Source organism: Bombus pascuorum, chromosome 9, assembly GCF_905332965.1.
Source record: "Bombus pascuorum chromosome 9, iyBomPasc1.1, whole genome shotgun sequence".
Classification (NCBI taxonomy): domain Eukaryota; kingdom Metazoa; phylum Arthropoda; class Insecta; order Hymenoptera; family Apidae; genus Bombus; species Bombus pascuorum.
This window is the reverse complement of record NC_083496.1, coordinates 9,606,637-9,629,157: the sequence shown is the minus strand read 5'-3', so window position 1 is coordinate 9,629,157 and position 22,521 is coordinate 9,606,637. Positions and strand designations below refer to the sequence as shown.

General features: G+C 30.7%; 1 pseudogene; it reads left to right on the top strand.

The window, feature by feature from the left end:
- The first annotated feature begins 1,769 nt into the window (after window positions 1–1,769).
- Window positions 1,770–21,060, top strand: LOC132910567 (fibrillin-1-like; annotated as a pseudogene).
- Window positions 21,061–22,521: the final 1,461 nt, after the last annotated feature.

The following is a 22,521-nucleotide window of genomic DNA, read 5'->3' as shown; positions in this document are numbered from 1 at the left end:
ATTGTGTACGTTGAATAATATTTGTAATTTTAATACTGCGTATTTTGATAACTTCATAATATTAATGGAAATATTACTTGTATGTCATATTCAGTGATTTGTTTTCACTTTACATTTTCATTTTTACGTCTGTTTTCATTTTTATCGAGAAAGATACCGAACAAAAGTGTGTATAGTGTTGAATTAATCTTCATGCCTAATGACCTTTTGATTCAAAAAATAGTTAGGGGATTTCCTTAGTATTTTCGAAAATGATATTTTGTAAACAGCTTCAAAGAATGTCAAACAATCGTAATTCATACAAGACGATTGTCTTTTGATAAATAAGCACCATTTGATTTAATAATTATAGATTATAGAGATACAGATTATTGAAAATTCATGCTTTCTTTACAATTGGTATAATCGGGAATATTATCAGATAAACTACGATTATAGACATATAAAACATTATACTACCTAAATACATTTATATCAACCTTTCTCATATTATTTCATTATCAACCAATTATTAACAATAGCAATTTTCAAATTTATAGAATCTTTAAAACACATATTTACTACAAATACTCTTGTCCTAATTGATAAAATTATTCTATTTTACGTGAAATTGTGTGAAACACCTTTTTTTGTTCGAAAATTAAGTAAACAGTAAACGAAATGACTACGGAAAAATTATTTTCTCAGATAATTTAATATCTTTTTGATAACAATGCAGGTGTACATTTTCTATCAGATACGATTAATTTGATAAAATTCGTCAACGATCATTGTATCAAAAATTTGTACGTTTCAGTTAGAAGCAGATGTACTAATCATGTTGCGTATTTCAAATGTAGTGGTTTGTCTATTATTTTATTTAACATGTTTTTTAGACAATGGTAATCATTTTTCTAATTTTATATGTTACTTTGAAATGTGTATAACACATAGTTGCTTACTTTATCTTATTAAATATATTTTTATTCTAAAACTGTAAAAGTTTTGAGTCAATTTCTGTCGAAAGAACGTTAAATTTCGAGTAAACGTCTAGCTCATTTCCAGTATGAGTCTTTAATATTCAATGTGTTAATGGAATAGTGATTTGTGAAATAACTTTTCTTCATTAATAGTATTTAACAGCGCAGCGTGTTGTTTATCATATATATCTTGTCTATTTTTTGTCAAAGAAGATAAATTTTCCTTGCACGTGTCTAGTTCAGAAATTATATACATGCAATTATTACATGTGATTATGTAATTCGTGAAATGTGCGCATCAAATAAAGCTACACATACATCTTAATCCCTCACTTTTTTCTTATATTAGCTTAAGAAATCATAACGGATTTTTTCCAAGTGCATTACGCAATATTACTTCAATATATTTTTATAACTATTATAAACATCTAAAAGTAAGTATGATCCTCAATTATCGTCGATGATACATGATTCGATTGGAACATTAATGTTTAACGATCGCAGTTCAACTCGCATGTAATTAGGGATTTACAATTCACGATTTTAGATTCAACGCACAGGTTTGATGCAAAAGAAACCTATTCTACTGATAATGAAACATTATTAGGAGATCTTATTGATTAGAAATATACTGCTACGTCTGATTGCTCTGTAAATCACAGCAGTTGTATCGGTGGTACATGTCAATGTGATCCAGGCTATATTCTCAATGGGAGTTTTACAGTATGTATTACAGATAAATTACGAAAAAATATCTATTTATGATCAAATGTTTATCATTGCGTGTACAAATGGTAACTCAGTGTAAAAATGGTAACTCATACCATCAATGGTTATGGTAACTCAATTATAATAAATTAGTTTGTGATTTCCTTTAAATTGTCAATTTATGTCTTGTAGGACAATAGAAAAATAAATAAAATAATCCAACTCGTTCTTTGTGTTTTCTGCTTGAGAAAAGTGTTTAATTTAAGTGTTAAAATGGCTAGAACAAGCATAGAACGTATAAGGAAATCACAGACTAGGAATCGGGAAAATACAATGATCTAATTAGCTTATTTTATCTTTGACGGTGTAAACAAATGACGGAGAAATTGGAATTTAATCAGGAACTAAACTTCTGGATAAAAATTTAATAATATACATAATTATATATAATGTATTTCGATTTTTGTTCTTTCAAAGGACCGTTTGCAAAACTTCGAAGAATCGATTTTCCATTAATCGATGTTGCAATAATCGAGCTTCTACTGTACTGTACATTAGAACCAGTTTAGATAAAATATTCCGTTTACTCATAAAGTCATTATACGTCATCGAGCGTCGTTATTAAGTAGTTACGTTTATTTCTGCGATATTTATAATTATCAGCGCGTATGGTGACGATTGCCAAGAATCGATGCAGTGCTCTGCGTATTTATCGAGAGGTAAAATATGCAGAAATGGAATTTTGTGCCGAGGGATATTATTTTATACATGGAAAATGTCGTGCATATTCAGGTATATCGTGCATTTCACAATATTATCTGGATAATAATATCGCAAACTTCTCACGAAATAAACTTTTACAGGATTACTCGAAAAATGTCAAGATGGCGATTGCTATGTAAACGGCGATTTTCAAGCGTCATGTTGCATAAATAACATTTGCAATTGTAGTCCTGGATATTATCAGCGAGAATATAGAACTCGTCGTCCAGATGCGAAAGGTAGGTTTCTCTGATTCTAAAATAATAAAAACTGATAAAATATAATCATATCACATCAAAACACGTTCTAGTCTCATAAAGTAGGTTATTGTAAACTGATGATTTATCCTATTCTATATACATCTAATGTATGCGATACATTGTTGTCCGTTTCTTACAGTATTATACAATATATGCAAGTATTAAATAGAAAATTTATCAATATAAGAAGGAAGATATCTTGTAATTATTCAGTAGATCATTTTACCAATCAGAGCAACAGAATAAAATAGTAATATAGTATAATATAGTAACTTATAGATGAATGTAAGAATATAATATAGCGTAAGAAATTAGGAATAAGAACCCATCAATCTCCTTGTAATGGACTATGAGCCAAAAGCACAAATAAGATTCTTATATTATATTATAATTTTCCAATCAGAGAAACATTCAATTCGTAACGTTGTTATAGAATTAAAAATTTTTTTTATACTTCATTTAATCAGTACGTTCTCAATAACTTAAGTAATCACAATCTCTTTAATATAACTTTGATTCAAATGTTCATGTTTCTCGTCATAATCACCGTTAATAATATCAATTTTTTAATTGTCTTCGATAATTTTTATATTTTTAATGCATAGTGCATGACGAAAGATAAATAACGATTGCAAAGGATGGATCAACAGTACGTGTAACAATGTGATACTTCGCAGACACATGAAAATACGTTAAGATTCTTATATAATGATAATATTGACAAAAAAAAAAATATAATCAAGAAAGGTTTGTAAATACATTTTTTATTAATATGAGAGTACTTTCATTTATTAATATGGGAATTATAATGATAACGACAAGAATGCAAAATTTAAAGTGTACATTTTTTATCCTAAACAGAATACAGCATTGAAAAGAAATGTACAGAGGGTGCGGACTGTAAAGAATTTAGAAATGCAACTTGCGGATCTTTGAAAATTTGTAGATGTAATCGTGCAGATTATTTTAACACAACTAGAAAGAGAAATATATTCCAGGTAAAATTATTCACATTTCTTTGTCTATTAAAACTTTAAGGAAAAATTAATGGCTGCTATAGTTGAATTAAATGTGGAACATTTCCAAACAAACAATAAACACTGCTTGAAAGTTAAATATCATAAAAAGAGATTTATATATATTTGTTACAATATTCTATCCGCCAAATTCACTTTTGATAGGAATTATATAGAATTACAACGCTATTTTTTAATACAGATGAGCCGCTGATGGTGTTAATATTAAAGAAGATTGGAAATGTTCCAAGAGACTTATAACTATGTATTTTATCATTGCAAAATTTTCTGAAATGTCTTCTTTGCTTAAGCAAAAATGAAAACAAACATTTCTTAACGCAAAATATTCTTGTAGAACTTGGAAAATCGTGTGAAACTGGAGCAAATGAACTTCGAATCGAAAGTTCGGAACGTCGGAACGGCACATGGTATTGTAAACTGGAGAAAGTTGCTTCTAAAGATAATAGAAAATGTGAAACAGGTAGGTGATAGATCCAAAAATTTTCACAAAAAATTCTATTCGAAACGAGTATTATTATTATAAACATTAACATTCTTTTCTGTCCGTTGTAGTGACTGTACAATATAACGGTACTTGCGAAAACGATGTGCAATGTTAGGCTTTCGGGGTGGATGCTATCTGCAAGGATAAACGATGTGCTTGCAATGAGAAATCTCGATTTAACGAGACTGAGTTGTTTTGTTGGACAAACAGAGGGATAGGTAAATCGTGTCACCAAAACATAGATTGTTATATTGATGGTATCGATACTAAGTTATTTTGCGATGCAAGGAAGTTATGCTCCTGCCCAACTCATGCAACCAATAATAAGACAACTTGCGTGAAAGATATAACTGATACGATACGTTCTAAGTTAAATGGCTCACGAATATATTTGAACAGTCAGAAACCTCTTGAGGAAATTTTGAAATTTGAAACTTCATTAGTACTTTAAGAAAATAAAACTGTGATGATGATATTAATAAAATTTGGAACAAATTTGCAAATGTATATGGAGGCTACAAGATATTTAGTGCAAATTGCACAAAGAAGAGGTATTTAAATTATTATTCATTGCATCAATTAATCTCGATATTCAGTGGGACCATTATGAATGCTTATATTAATGCTTATATTAAGGCTGTCCATATTGTATACTAATTTTTTATTTAATATATATTTAGAGTAAATATGTAACTTTTATATATGCATTTTCAGATTGATTAAAAATTTTATCAATATAACCATGATATCGTGTTTCACTACAGCTGCAATGAAATTTTTAAATGTTTTATACAAAACACGCAGACAATATGATAAGTGTCCAAATACATTCATGAGCCACTGTACATAAAACAGACTATTATAACGAATTATTTGTAAAATACAGCTTTTTATACGTTGAAACTAAAAATATTCGCGCAGTAATAAATTGTACAGTTTTTGTAAACATTAATATTATATATAATTTAATTTCAGATCTTGGAGATATTTGTGAAGTGGCTAACGATTGTACAAAACGGATCAAGAATGCAAAATGTACAGACATGACTTGTGTTTGTATAGATAGTTATGACGAGTTAAACAAGCAATGCGTGCCTGGTAATTTTGACTTTCATTGTTGTACTTTCAAACGATATCATTTCTTATCTAAACATACAAAGAAGTCGGAGATTTTATTAAAATTATATTTCTTCCAGGTTTCAATTCCAGTTGCATTGCCAATGCTAGTTGTGTACCAAAAGATTCAATATGCAAATCGAATGATTTATACAGTGCATTGTTGAATCAGTCAGTGTGTTCGAGGTACGAACCTTCTTTAAAATATATATCAAAATGTAACATGTCGTTTATTTTTCGAAACGAAGTTTTATTCAGAGAATTATCATATTTGATGGAAATTCATCGTTTTAAATACAAAAGATAAATTTTCTTTTACATTGTTTGAGATACATGGAATAATACATATGTATGTAACTGCGAATGTTTACGCAAATTCATGTTTTTATGTATCTATATAATCAAAAGAGAAGAATCCAAATGGATATTTGTTTCTCCTACTAAATATTATGAATACTTCACTTTCGCTATTCTATGCATTCTGTACATTTTTGCACTTCTCAAGTCCTCAGAAATACACAAACATCCGCAAGTCTATAAAGAACGTAACGTAATAACAAGAAATACAATTATATCTTTTTAGCCCTTTCGTATGGAGAACCTTGCGATAAAAATATTCAGTGTTCTGCTGTGACATCAAACGCAGTTTATTTACCTCATCCAACTTCAAACTCGAGTTCCGTATGCGCTTGTCCTGAAGGTTACCATTACAAGTACAAGAAATGTTTCAAACGCAAAGGTACGAAAATATATACATATGTTCTGCGTACAATTTCATGACTCGTTAATTAACCCGTTAACAAGGAAGGGCGAATTAATGTTCACAAATACAACCCCTTAATTAGGATTTTGTCGCGTCAATCTCAACATCTTTTTTTATTATATTCGCGAGTAGCAATTCGAAACCCGCAATTTATATATTTTCTGTTTGTAATGTGATAAATAATAAATCGTAAAGAAATTTTGCATATAAGGAAAAGCCAAAATTTAATGTCATTCAAATTATTTCTTGCATAGCTCCTTACAATAATTAAGTTCAGTTATCTTTTTTCGTTGTCAATTAAAAATATAACGTCGTTCTTGGACTAATTTTTATCAGACAAACGTTAATAATCGACTGGTAATAATTTCATGGCAATTCATATTTCCATTGCCGGATGATTTATTAAATGCCAGAAATTATCACGTTCGTTTCAGGGATTTATTGCGAAATTCGAATATTATTCGCTTCTTTTTTATCTCTCATTCGAGATGTAATATCGTCATATTTTACCATTACATACCTAGGAATTACTAGCTCATGATATCTTACATCTACATAATGAAAAATGCGCAAGAGTAAATAGGAAAATGACGAAATTTGCGATCGTAGTCGTCCAGTTATCAAGAACCAGTTGAATAAGACGTACATCGAACAAACAAGTTGAAAATGACATTGAACATCTAAGAATTCGCTGAAAATTGTGTAGTGTTTGCGTTTAAAGGAAACTTAAATGCACGATATTTAAGCAGATTTTCTTTCTTCAGCTAGTTGCATGTAAATTAATAAAAATACTTTTGTTCGCTGAATTTTTTCAGTTCTTGGTATGAACTGCGAGAATCTCGAAGAATGTTATCTGAATTCCGGGGTTGGAACGGTCTGCAAGAACGGTCAGTGCGCATGCGACTGGAATTACATTCAACGAAATGACACTGTGTGCGACTTCAACAGTAAGTAACCTTGACTTGTGACCGATTGGAAGGTTTCCTTGCATTTGATTCCCGACGATACAAAAGAAACAGGGCGTTGAAGCTTTAACCGGTAGTTTTTTGGATTGCACGTGGAACACTACTATGCGGTAAAATAATATAACTAGGTAGCAATTACCTTTCGACTGCTCGCATGCTTTCTTGCAAATAAGTTGCGTTGCAATTTTTGCGATTGTAGAGAGCGATAAGACATATTGGCAAGACTACGTAACCCATCTGAAACGAATCTTTTCGCACAAGAACAAGAAATAATAATATTCCTTGGAACTGTATATGTTTTCGTGCTTGCCATATTTTCATTTTTATATTTCTTTTTTACTTCTGTATTTTACTCCCTTATCTTTTAGTTCTTGGCTGCAGTTGAGCACGTAACAATGTAGAACACATATAACAATATTATTATCTACCTTCCATGCTATTAATTTATTTATTCTAATATTAATAGACTTGAAGATGTTTATTAAGAACTTCGTAAACTTGTATGAAGATGAAGAACTTGTCTGCGATATATATTAATTTTTTTAAAGCACATTGCTACACTACTATTAATCATATTATTTCGTATCTTGAAATATGGTATTAAGAAATGTTGATTATTAATTTAAAAAAAATTGATATTGAAGAAACTGAAACTTTTTGTATTAGTTACACCTGTTTAAATTAATATGTCTGTTCTAAGCATTTTGTCGTAGGAGCTATAATAAGCAAAAAACTATTTTTCGTCTACTTATTAGCTTCGCATAGTAAAGCTACTCTTTGAAAAGTATTACTTATAATATATTATATTAATGTATATGATTTTTTCAGGTAGCAATATTACAACCAGTATTATAGGATTGATCTCACTATCACTTCTGCTAACAAACATGTTAATTTAATTTAAAGTTAATAAACACGGTTAATTACAAATATTGTGCCAAAAGTATAAACAGTAAATTATTTTCTTTTGGATTAAGTGTTTCATAAATAATATAATTAAATACCACGAAGCTATGTACTTATATTTGATAATAGCATTATTTTAAAAAACATACATTTCTGCTGTATAATTTATATATTATGTTGTCCGAAAAGTTTCTTTCGTTTCATAAGGTGATAATAGATGAACAACAATTTCTGTTTTATATTATTTTATTGAATTATTATTATTTTATTCTATTATTATGTTAGTGCATAATTCAATAAACTAATATAAAACAAAAAACATTGTACGTCTATTATTTCCTTATAAACCGAAAAAAATTTTCGGACAACCTAATATATAATTATACAATATAAATATACAATATAACATATTATATATTATATATTACAATATATAAGTATAATAAATCTTTCTCAAAGTTTGTTAGTAGAGCCTATCTCACATACATTTAAATTTATAATTATTAATTAAAGAAACCTTAACCTGCCCTTAATGAATACATATTATTAAAATAACTCAAATCATAAAATATTATGCAATTTCTTTTAACTTCAACATTTTCAATATAGAAACCAAAGCCAATTATTATTGTAAAACTAACAATAAATATAGTAATATGTTTCGTATTATCCACGATATAATTCTTTTTCTTCTCGTGACAACGATATAACAAGTAATTCGTTGGCCCAGTTGGTAATATCGCCACGAAATATAACAATCACTCTTATCATTAACACCTTAATATTAGTTCCTGATAAATGTGTTATCAACACTGAGATATAAGGAGAAAGATTTTATATAACGCAAACATCGTTTTCAATAATTAATCTACTGTTCCAGAACGCAATATCAGTTTTATTAGTCAGTCAAGTTCATCTCTTGAACTGTCTAATGACTCAGAGAAAAACATCTGCGTTCTACAGAGAGTTTTGTAATATGGTCCCATATATAATATGGTACCAAGTAATCAAAATTGGATAATTTGAAACGTTTTAAGTTCACGAGAAAATTAATGTTTAAACGTTACTTAACAAATTTTTTGAGTTGAGTAGTATAATATGGCATGCACTTGGAAAAGAAAATTAATTTAAATAAATGTTTAATTTTAATTTTCAATCAATGTTCGAATATGTATATCAGAATCTCTGGTAACAATGTTGATAAAAGTTATCGGAGATATTAGACTAGATATTTCAACAATCTTCTAACGTAAATTTTTTTCATATTTCTACTAAAGATTGATAAATCGATAAAGCAATACAATCCCGCTCTCACGATTTATAAATACATTTACATATTTATAGATATATCTATATTTACCTATATTATTAATACGAGAGTTATATACTGGATTGCCGCATAATTATCTTTAACGCGTAATATTTAGCGACCTTAGTTATTGACGATCATACATCACCAATGCAACTAGTGGAATAGATGTATTGATCTTTGGAACACAGCAGATTGTGTGCTGACGGTACGTGACGACTACCATATCCTGATATGTAGAACTTTTTATCATATACGATAACCTCTGCTTTAATGAACAATAATAATCTTTATCGAATGTGATAGCATTCTTATAGACTTCCGTCATTTCCTACGGAAAGCTCTATACAAATAAATTATCGCATATTTAAGTATAATTGCGAATCAGAAAAATCATTTATTATATCAAAATAGAATTTTTTAATGATTCGAACTGTATTGATATTACTGTATCGATGATATTTCAAACTGTATAGTTTAATGGTCTCTCATCTGTTTATTTAATAATTTATAAAGATAAGAATAAAGAAAATACAAGTTCGGAAGTAGATGCAAAAATCTACTTTTTAAAAATTTAGAAAGATATAAATTTCTCAATCGTAAAAATCCTACTGAATTTTAAACTTTCATCGTATTTCAAAAATATTCGTACAGTTTATTATAAGAGTATTATACGTAGAATATGCCGTGATAAAACAATAAGCGGAACAATAAATGAAACGGCTACGTTGGTTGCCACTTTTCTTAACCATCCTTTTATCCAACAATTGACGTATATAAAACTGATTTGAATAGAGCTATATCCGACCATCGAGATCAGTTTAGGACAATTTGGCGTTCAAGAGCTCAATAGCTGATTCTAGGATAGATTGAATGGTGCGCACGCGATTATAGAACTATACCACAAATCTGGTGGCTATTTTCATTGGTAGAGCAATGCTCTTAGGGGAAACCTCGGATGACGTTTTGCCTAACTTGGATGCGTGATAACGATGACGTCATGAAAAAGAGAGGTCAAGGCATATTTCTTAAATATAGATCCGCTCTGCGACTGACCTCCCATATCGCCTTCTGCCTGCTTGTAAACCTAAACTAAATGATACACTTGTAAGGGAATATACATTAAAACGTGTAATAAACTTTATCACGCAATTACTTTTTAACAGCTGTAACGCGTTGCTTAGGTAAGTGTTATGATATGTAGGTGCTATATTGATAGTAACCAATTATAGTTTTACAAAAATACTAGGTAATCAACGTTAAGACGTCACAGAATTATGTGAACAGAAACTATTCGAAATACAGTTAATATTCTGTTAAATAGAATATTTCGTAGCAATTTTAAAGAGGTTAGCTATTTTTATTACTGAAATTAAAATTCTGACAACTAGGAATATACAGAAGGGTACTGAATAGATATCGATGTTTCTGAGCTACCACAGAACCAAATTTGACGAACCATTTTTAGCATTGAATTCAATTTTAATGATTCATCGAAGGAAGGACGTATACATAGTAAGATCATTCTGTCGTGTAAATAACGCAAATGAATTCCATATTATTAACTATTGATTGATTCAAGATTGTTTGGAAATAAAGCGGAAATATATCTGTACTTTTAAATGACATTATCGTACATTCAGGTAAATGATCATCGTGTCGCTTTGTAATACTTGGAAAATAAAGTGCGATGCAACAATACGTATCTGTATTTATCACGCATTACCATACACTATTACGTTTCGTTAGATGTTATCTTTGATGAGGAGGCGAAGAATAATTAGCTAAACTTTAATCTCAACGTTTCATCGAGCATTTCATAGATCATTGACCGATTACAATATGGCAGTAAGCAGTACTATCATTATATGCACTTAATCTTTCGTTCTTTATATTTCGTACTCAGATCAAATGATAAATTTAGCCTTGTCCTATCCAATGTACAACTAGTAGTAACCACTTTTCGACGTATCAGTGGTTCACTGTTTCAAATATAAATCGCGTTTAGTAAATTTAACTTTCCTCCGTTACAAACCAGGCCATAATATTTGACAGATACGTCCTAGTAGTTCCGTAAATGTCAGCCATTCGACTCTTTCCTTGCTATGTAATTTCTTCATATTTTCTTCGTGGATAGGCCACTTCCGTGCTTCGACCGTATTTTCTTATCGTAAATCAGTAAATTTATCAAACTTTTACAAATGCACCTTCATGTGCAACGAAAATCCAGAACATGCGATTTCTTGCGAATTTCGTAATGGTCTCCTGTATCGCTATCAAATTATAAACAAATTATAATATTTCGTTCTGTGACAGTGACTGCAGAAAGTATCAATAATACCTATCGTTGTTATGGCATTTACGTATTAATTAGTCGGATTCAAGCACATTAAATTTCATATCGCTTAGTGGTATTTTTATATGATTACAAGAATTTATTAATAGCATTTACATACTAATTAATAAGGTCCAAATAGACACAGTGAATTTAGCATCATGATTTAAATAATGCTTTTATATTATTACACTAATTTTATGAAATTCTATGAAAATGTACAACTTGATAAAAAAATACTTCATTAGAAAATAAGTAGAAGTATGCAAATACTTTTTGTAGCCAGTGTATAATATTTTGATTTAATGTTGTCAAAAGCGGCCAATCGATGCTACGTTAACATTCAGCATTAAGAATGAGTGAAAAATTACATTTAATTGAATGAAGATTGAAAATTAATAGAGCAAAGGTATTTATCCATTTACTGATTTCCTCCGTCATATTATCAAATGTCGAAAAGAAGGGGCGGCATTCCATCAACCGTAACGTTCGTTCCATTTGTTATTCGCTAACAGCGGAGTGCAGAAGGATGCGAAAGGTCACACGCCAACCAGATGGACAGCTGATAGAGGCTCGACCTGGCTTCTTTCCTCGTAAAATGGGTTAGAAGCCATTCGTGCGATCAGGAAGTGACGCTGCGGTTGAGACCGCATCGGCACGATATTTGAAGCTTCTTCCTCAACGTGTGACTTTAATCTCGTAAAATGGCCAGGAGAGCCTCGAACCTTGCTCTTTTTTACGTGCTTATTATAATCTGTCTCATTAAGATATTGTCCAAATAGAAATGATTTTATTGGCACGTATATCTTGTGCATTTCAATAATAAATTTAGGAAGTAAACGATAGCAATTTAGTAGATGAACAGGACAAATAAATAGATAAATGGAACGGGAAAATGTAAATGTATTATCGTAAGTTACAGTATGTAATGAATTGTAATTATAAATTACCATAAAAGACAATTTAACATTTCCGGAAATTTTTAAAACTACAACAAAAATTAGAACAAATTACACGTTATATTTAACTGCATCGAATCGTTTCCATAAAAATTGGCATCGAAACTTGCAGATTTAGTTTAATAAGTACGATAGAACAAATATTCCATCCTATCACGCTGAAATATTTCAATATCAATTTCTTAATTAATTATATTGTCTCGTATCTCTGCTTTATACTATATATAATCTTCCCTCCTGAACACTACGCGTATTTGAAAATTTAACTTTGAAATTAAGCTCCATAGGAAAACGAAATTATACGCTTGTCTACGATTACAGTACGATCGAATGAAGGAGAAAAGAGAGGGTTGAAGAATACAGAGAAGCGATAAGGTCTAATGCGCGATGAGTGTATCGTATCACACGGCAATTTCGCGTACAATTTCAACGTCGCCGATGTGAATCTCGTCGCAAGAAATTCGTGCTTGGTATCGTAGTTGGGTAGCCGTGACGAAAGTCTCGGGGCGAGAAGCAGACCGGCATTGAGAAATTTAAAAGGTAGTCAGCAATCTGTAAGTGCAAATTGCAACGTGTGCCTGAGCTCGAAAGGGTATAAATTCAACCCAACTCTCTACGTGTACAGCGTACAGTGTAATACAGGTTTCGTAAGGAGAACGCGGAACGTCTGGCGAGCCTTTTGTCGCAGCGATTTCCTTGCAGTTGAGTTATACACATTGGATCGCGTGCTTAGCATTGCCCTCTCTTATGTGTGTCTTGCGTTATGTGCTAACCAGCCACCACAGAGGCCAAGGTCACCACTGACGATCCTCGACTCGTCTTAAGGGGTTGTATAGCGATCCTAGTACCATTTCACCGACAAAATATTTCACCTTCGTTAAAACATCTTGCTTTTTTTAGTATATCTACTTGTCGACGAGGATTCGCTGTATTTTAACGCTATTATTTAAGCAGATATTTCCTTTTTTCTTTTTTCTTACGAATGTGTTCCGTGAAAAGTAGAATGACAGGCTAATGGAAATTTATACGCTCTGAGGTCATTATTTACTACACTATTGCATCATGTAACGTAACGGTATAACCGAAGAATTATTCAACAAAATGTGTCACACGATCTTGGTGTTTTCTTCAAAATTTATTTAATTGGTATTGGTAAAAGGATTTATTCTACTGTAATAGAAAGATTGTTTTTAATATAGGATCATAATTTGTGCTTATATTATAACTGCTTTAAAATGTTATTTTCTTGAATCTTATAAAATTGTTAATATAGAAATAAATATAATTTAATATAATAAATATCGTATTGTATTTAGAAACCAGGGAGATTTCTGTTGCATTATTATCATTATTAAAATAAAGTAAGACATACTTTGTGCAGGAACGTCAAAGATTCTTATTTCGATGCAAGCTTTCAAACAACTGCGTGTTTTATTTTTTTTTCCTTTTTTTTTTTTATACGACCACTTATAAAATTCTTACGCAGTACACTCCATAGAAACAATGTTCTTACAACCTTTTACACGCATATTTTTATAATTGCCGTTTTAATTTGCTCGTTGAGACGCAATGTTTCATAATGTTTTCAGTCGTAATTCATTATAATAACTGCAAGGTTGGTTTCACAAGTATATATGGTATTAACAAAGTGCGTTGGAATATTTAAATTCTCTTATTATTTTCATGGCACTAATTGTGAATAATTTTATTATCAGTCACGATAAAACATGTTTAGATACATATTAAGAAATTAATTCAAACTTAAAAATAATTCACGACACCATTTACGTTATCGATATATGTAAATGGTTTATAATTATATTATAGATAAAAGGTGTATTTCTGAACTATTTGTGTTTCTTGTGTTGGTATTTATGTGTCTAATTTATGTGTTCTTGAGAAAAGTGTTTTACATATATAAATTGCATGATATATTGAAGGGTACACATGATGCTAAAACGGTTTCTCGAATAACCTATTTTACGAAATATCAAGGTGACTTTGAATGTTCAATGCCTTACTACTTATCTTTCTTACTGTAGATAATCTAACTGTATACAAATTTAAGATAGCCAGGGCTTAATACCTTCTTATGGAAAATTAACCGTCTGAGATTTTTAGCAAAATATGATAAGTATAAGATAAGTAAGAGGTCAATAACATAAAATATACTTACTTTAATGATATATGATTTTTAAAAGAGGTGATTAATATAATACAATTAAGCCTAATAGACGAGTTTCTAACACCTATGCTTAACGTTGTTCGATATTGATGCGAAACAGCTTCGGCCTGAAAGAAATAATACTTATTTAAATGAATTTTATATGCGGAACACGCAAATGCTACTCCTACGAATTTATTAGCATGTTTTCAGTGTGGACAAACTATATTTAATCAAAGCACAAGAGAAACGTTACATGAGTAATTGTATTATATTTTTACCCTTTACCACTCTTATTTTCTTGCTTTGCACATGCTTTTAAATACTGACTCAGATTTATTTTAAAGAAACTCCTACAGAAAGAGGGAGAATGCCAGAAAATGGAAGATAAAAACAGCAACGATATGTAATTTAAATTCAATATACGTAGTCCGTTTAAGTTGAAAATATCGACGAGCTCAAAATACATAAATTTGTATTAATAATATCCTGCAAATGGGATGCACATATAAAGCACGTGCTGCCAACTACCGTCGCAGATTGTAAGCTCGAACTGGAATAATACCATCCATTTCGCAATACAAAGTCAATAATGTTACAAAAATCCAGAAAATACTTAACTTTATGGACAATCAGTAAATGCAATTCGTGATATGTCTTAAGATAATAATATCAATCTATAATATGCCTCAATGTCTATCACAAATACAATGAAGATCGCAGTTGCATTTGCAATTGTATATTACAATTAAAATATTGATAATTTTTATTTACTCATGAAGGATACCATAATTACAGAAACGTTTATGTCAGGAATATATGAACAGATAAATATGCGAAAGTTACTGATCAGAATGGAACAAAATACGTTAAAATTAGATAAAAAGGTTAGTCACGTAAAATGTAATTCTATAAATAAATAAACGTACATGTATGATAATAGCACGCGTAAAATGTTTTACCACAGAAACGAAGGTTTCTATCGTGAAATTTAATGATTTTATTATGCACTCGAAAGAAACATACGAGTCTTGTAAGTTATTATAATATTTGAAACTAACAAAACGCTCGACAAGAAGCAACATGTAGGTAGATGTCAATTTGGATGGTGGCCAAGTACTTTCTGTTTGGAAACGGATATAGCTGGTCGCATCGACTCCTTTTTTGGTCGTCTTGGCGGCAATGTAATTACCATTGGTCGATATGTACTACAATCTTCCCGGAAATTTCCGAATTGCAACAAACCGGAGGACGGAAATTCGTTCACCTACCAGCTAGGTATGTATATCCTTTCAGTGATCAAATTTCTGATTGAGCTTAAGATTTAATTAAACAACTTTACATTTTCCACTTGATTTGGATATTCTTCGAATTCTAAATAAATCTACAATAATATATAAGTTCAATCTATTAAATTAAATGCATAAATTGCTAAGCATAATAAATGATAATGTAATCAATAAATAATATAATTGATAATATCCTATTTTTAGCAATATATATTATTTGAAAAATTAATGCAACTTACTGCAAATTCTAGATATAAGATGAAATATTTTTTTACTTTATTTGTAATTGTTTATTTACTGTATTTGTTTATTGCAGTAGTAAAATTGTCTTCAGTTTACGTAAAGATAATTGAACTAATATTTCAGTGTAACTTTTGTAGGAATCTCTTTATCCATTGCCGATATCATTTATTGTTAGATATACTTAAAAAGCTACTTTTATATAATGTAAATAAGTGTAATTTTACGTAGATTCATCAAATCTGCCTTAGGATGCACATATAGATCCTTAGTAAACTAGTAAAGATATATGTACATACATACATATATTAGGTATAACAAATTCTTTTCTATAACAATAACATGATTATTGACAGAACGGATAAAATAAATTTTCTAAATTACCAGCCATATCTTGTATAATGTAAATTTGAAAACTTGTAAAAAGAGGCTCTGCATCCTACATTTTGTAACTTGTTAATTCACTACTATCATTGATTAGTAAACCATCATGCAAGAGGTTCCACAGGTGTTCTAATATCTTCAGCTAATAATGTATACAATTCTACTAAAAATTTAACTCATAAACGGAATTTATCCTATTTACTACTCTCCAGCTCAGTTTAGATATCTTGAATATCCATTTCTTTGTCAAATTGCACGCGGTTGTTTAAGTAAATAGTGTCGATATCAGACAAAAGCTTTCCTTTTTCTCATAAGTGTCATTTATCCTCCCTTTTAATTTGTCAGATATTGTGCTGGTATTTAGCAGCCAATAGAATTTTTGTATAACTTTTAAAATTTCCTTGGAATAAGCGTGGTCGTATATCCACTCTTCAAATAAGTCGCGATTACGAATGGATTTGACAACATAAATAAATAAATAAATAAACAACTTCTTGAGGCAGAACAATCAAAATTAGAGGATGGTTCCGTCTTTCTTTTTTTTTTTTTTTTTTTTTGTAATAATTCTTGAAAGAAAAAGAGCAATTTTTAAATCGGGAATTAAAATTATACGTGTCTTTGTCCAATATCTCCATATTCAAAGTGTAACAAACATTATCGAATAAGAATTAACAAACAAGTATGTATAGCGAATGCGTGAGTTAATTCTCAAGTGATTGGATTGTGATGAAACGACTTTTACTAATCTTTTATCGATTTTGAGGAAGACTTATTGTTTACATTTATATTACTTAATTACAAACTGATAATATCACCGAATAATAAGACGAAAATCGAACAATGATCATTTCGATTTTTGTCTGTATACCACCGTGCGACGTCGCAATCTGATTAGCAGAGTAGCTTGTTATTTGTCCGATTACGTTAACGATAAGCTACGCGCTGTCGATTAAGCGTACGAGTTACTTGCACGGTTATACAACATTATTAGGAGCGGTACGAGGGCAGAGGGTTGCAACAGAGAGGAAATGCGACGTTTCAGGGTGCGTAAAAGGAGAATGCACAGCTTACTAGCAGCCGACGTCAGTATCGACCGGTCGCACACGCGTACATCTACTCACACCGCGCTACGGCGTCTGGATGGTTGGGGATGACTCTCCTCCGATTATTCGATCCATCAGGTCACCTTCCCTTTCTCCCGCGAGTCACCCATCGGATGCGAAAGCTTTACTTTGATCGATGTGCAAACAAAGGTTTAAGATTCCGCGACAATCCGAGATACCCGTTAATGCACTTTAGATCGACTCCCTCTAATGAAGCGTGTACTTACTCGCCAACTTGTTATTGCTCTTCCAATGCATCTTATATTTGCTTATAATACATCTTCAACGTTTTAATGATGATTGATGATGCTATAGATATTTAAGCGAATTATATTTGCTTGTTGTAACGAACAATGTTTCGAATTTAAAGTTGGACGTTTGATAGAAATTGTGCTGGATTTAAGGTTTTCATTTGCTTGTTAAAAAGTTTCTTTAAAGTTAAATGGTTTTTGTGTGTTGAAGGATCTTTATATTTCTTGATTTTTATTCTTCAATTTTAATATTATACTGGTCAAAACAGATTTTTGTAGAATTCCAACATCAACTGGATTTGCAATATGGTAACACGCCAATATCGACCAGTTGCTGTCTCTCCTACTTGTAGCTCTGCCGCCTGTATGGGAGAGCATTCCCATGGTTCTACCATCTCATGGGATGTTCGATAATATATTACGCGCATACAGCTCTTAGTTTTAATAACGATAATTATATTATATTGCGTGATATTTTTCTTCTTATGAACAAGTTTGCATATTTGACTAACAAGTATTTTTAAAAGTATACTGATCGTTATTATTACTATCATACATTTTGATTCTGTTTGAAGCTAATATCGTTATTATAATAATTAAATTCCACGTGGTTTGTAACATCGACGAATCTTGTAATATCGTCATGTATTATAAGATGTATTCGTATTTAAAATATTTTAAAAGACAATAGAATCGAGTATCGAATAATTATAAATTGACCATCGATTAATTACATTATAATCGCCTAGCTATATTGAAACCTAATCTTAAATTAAACTCAGCTACCCCGTTGTAGAACCTCCAATTATAACGCAGAAAATTACAAAAGCCAGTCCACACCTTAGAATTAATCTCTCTGAGCGTAACTCATTATCTCAATGTGGCTCTATTATATTAACTTAGAATAGAAACAATATATCATGGTCGTTCCGCCATATACACCCTGCAGGAGACATTCAACTGCCTGATACCTTCTCGTCATTAAAAAGAATACGAAGTATGATCGTGAAAGGAAACGCGTGCTCTTTACAAACAAATAGGAATCCGAGTAAAAAGAAATTAATCGAACGTTATGATAATTTATTTCCTGACGGAATAATAAAGAATGCAACTATCGTATTTCTTGAGTACTATGTGATAATAGGTGATCTGACAAATAACGAATTTACCGGTATATTAATGCTGACATACAGAATGGCTATGAAAACTTAAAACTGATCATATAATAGTGATCATACAAATGGCATTGGCACATACCCTTATTTTTGAATGAAGAGTTTTCTTATCAATTTCCTGTGTTTCATTTTCACACTATCAAATTTTTAGTCAATTATTTATCGAACAGGTTGTATACAGTATATTAACGATAAATTGAAAATGATTTGGACGTTACAATGAACATGTATGGTTTAACTGTGCTAAATGATCTACACGAGGTCTGTACGTGATTCAGAATTAATTATGTGGATACACAGGCTGTCAGTCATGCTTAGCTGTTAAAACGCGACTCGCTGGCAAGTTTCACGAACTTGGACAGGATCATATACATATACATGAATCGTAGCTTCGCACGAACCAATTCTGTTTTCGTACGATGAATATCCTTATATTATAAATCGCGATGTTTCAGAGGGATGGGAGGGGTGCAGAAGGCGGAGAGGAAGTTGTGACATAAAAAAAGAAAAGAAAATAAAAAAGGCGAAAGACCACGAACCGTTGAGCTGCAATCTCTATGGATTATCAGGTTCAAAAGGCTTAATGCACAAAGGCCGCCCAAGGCAGGTGGATGTGGTGAAGTTGGGAGGGTGTGTCTCAGGAAGAAAGCGGTTGAATAGTACTGAAACGAAAGGGGGTGCGCGATAACTGTTGATCTCTCGTCGACTCTGCCCTCGAACGGCGGCAGAAGAACCGAAATAAGCACGTGACATTATCTTGAAAACAATGAGACTCCGATATGGTATTTACCAGCGATCGAACGACGAAAATGTTCTTGGCGATGTTCCTTTGTTGTCGGCTTCGAGTACTATTATTCTACGACCAATTTAACAATAATGTTATTAGATAAATTACTAGGTAAAGTAAAAGAGGAAGATTTTCTGGTGGATATAGACCGATTTAACAAAATTGTTCTTGTGTAATACTGTTACAAGAAAAACCTGGATTCTAATACTAAATTTTGATGTCCGAAATGTAAGTTATTTTCGAAGCAATGCGTATGTATGTAGAGTGTTACACTTTGTATCTAGCTAAGTATATATATAGTCGGTGATATTCAACCTTTTTTAATTAAATATTCATATTTTCTTTTAAACTTCCAGTTTAAAGATGTACATGGATTGTATACAGTAAGACAAAAATATACAAGATATTTGTTACAATATTTAATTTACAAATAAAACTCTATCTAAATTCCATTCGTTTCAATGAATTTGCATAAACATCCGCGTTGTCCAGACGAGTTATAGTATAAAGGCATTGACTTTAAATATGTGAATAATTGAAATATATTTAACGCGTAAATTTATCTCAAACTACGTAATAAATTCCATCACTGTAACAGAAACTATGCGGTTATCATTAAACAAAGCAAATGATTTGCGTGAGTATATAATAGTTCCAGCAAATTTTTATTACGCCTACTGTACCATCTAACGTTTCTGTACCATTCTCGTGACAGATATCATGACGAAAAGTACTTCACCCTTGCTCTGTCTCTCTTTTCACGAAAGGGTGAATAAAACGCAACGTGAAATTGTGCGAGACTCGTCGTGTCAAGTATAATGACTTGACGGTTCGTACCACCTGTGTGAACCGTATCTAGATGCCACCAGATGCCAACAGGAATGAAAATAAATGGGAAGGACATATGTGAACAATTTATGGTGTCTTTCTCTTTCTTCTATTTTTAAGAAAGAGACTTCTGTTTCGGTATAATGGTTTTCGTTCAGGCATAGACAAACGAACAAACGATTACCACGCCTCTTTACCATTTTAACGAGGATATCATTTAATCTCTGACACTTTCTGATACGCTTGTTACAGTGATATAAATTGTTTATCAGACGATTGCCCACCGGACGTGAAATTTTCAGTTCTAACTGTACAGAATAATATTTCTTAGAATTGTCCATATTGGAATACGTATTTCTAATTTTATTTATTAATTACTGTTGGAAATATCCTAATGGGGGAATTTAAAAAGAATTGTATATAAAATATTACATTTATTGTGGAATATAAAGAATAAATTAGAAAACCTGAATGGTAGTATACACTTGCTACAGAGTCATTTAAAGCTCTTTTTCCGAAATTCTTCGCAAGTATCTAAAATTCGTTTTTCAGTTGAAAATACAATGTAGGTAAATTTCGGACCTGATGGCTTATCATTTTCTTCTCGGACAGTACAAGTAAATTCATTATTACCTAAAACAGAAACATAATATTCATAATATGGCAATATATTGTTCTCTGTTCTCTAAGAAAGATATGAAAGAATAAAAATACAATAAGAGTCGTTTCTAATATCTAAAATCTAATATCTAAATCCTGATATAAAAGTATATGTATATATATAAAGAGTTATGATAGAAGTATATGATTCTACAGAATGAATTGATACTATTGTTTATTATTATGTTTATACACTTGTGATAGCTAATGAATAATTCCAACACTAGAGCATTAATAACTATTAGTTATCATCAGAGTGCATTAGATAATTTATTTATCTACTGAATTTATCTTTTTGTTCAATAGTATATGTAACACTTACGTAGTTTTAAAAACGGTGTATCTTGAGTTAACTCTCTTAGTGTTCATGAGCTGAATGATCTCCATGACTCATAGCATTTGAATCATATATTGTCAAGAACATTACAAACCAAACACAAAAGAGTACCACGAAGAGAACTAACGTTATACTGTTAAATCTATCCCATCCGAATATTATATGATTAACTGTCTTGAACTCCTTTTTAAATACAATTCTTGTGCTTGTACCGCAAATTGTTTCTCCACTTTGACTATAAGCGTTCATATTAAACTTATCTTTGTTACTATTTTTGTACTACAAGAAATATTTTATATATAATCTGTGATAGCTCTCCTGCACCAACGATACACTGAATGATCGAAATACTGATTATGTTGTACAATAAATAGTGACTCCTGATTAGATAACGATCGTGTCCAGTTGATTATAGTATATATACTGTACATCAGTTAATTAGTCAATTATGACTCCTATACATAAATTTATCAGAAAGTTATTATTTATACATATATAAATGACAAATTATATAATTATTATATGAACATAGAGAAATGTTTATTACAGGTAAATTTAACACTTAAGATATGTACTTTAAGATATGTACTTTAAGATATATACTTTAAGATATGTACTTTAAGATATGTACACGTGCTTATTTTTTACATGATCTATGTAAAAAATTACGAGTTTATAGTTTTTTTCTATTTATATTTAAATCCTTGACGATAATATATACAAAATAATTCTGTCTATAT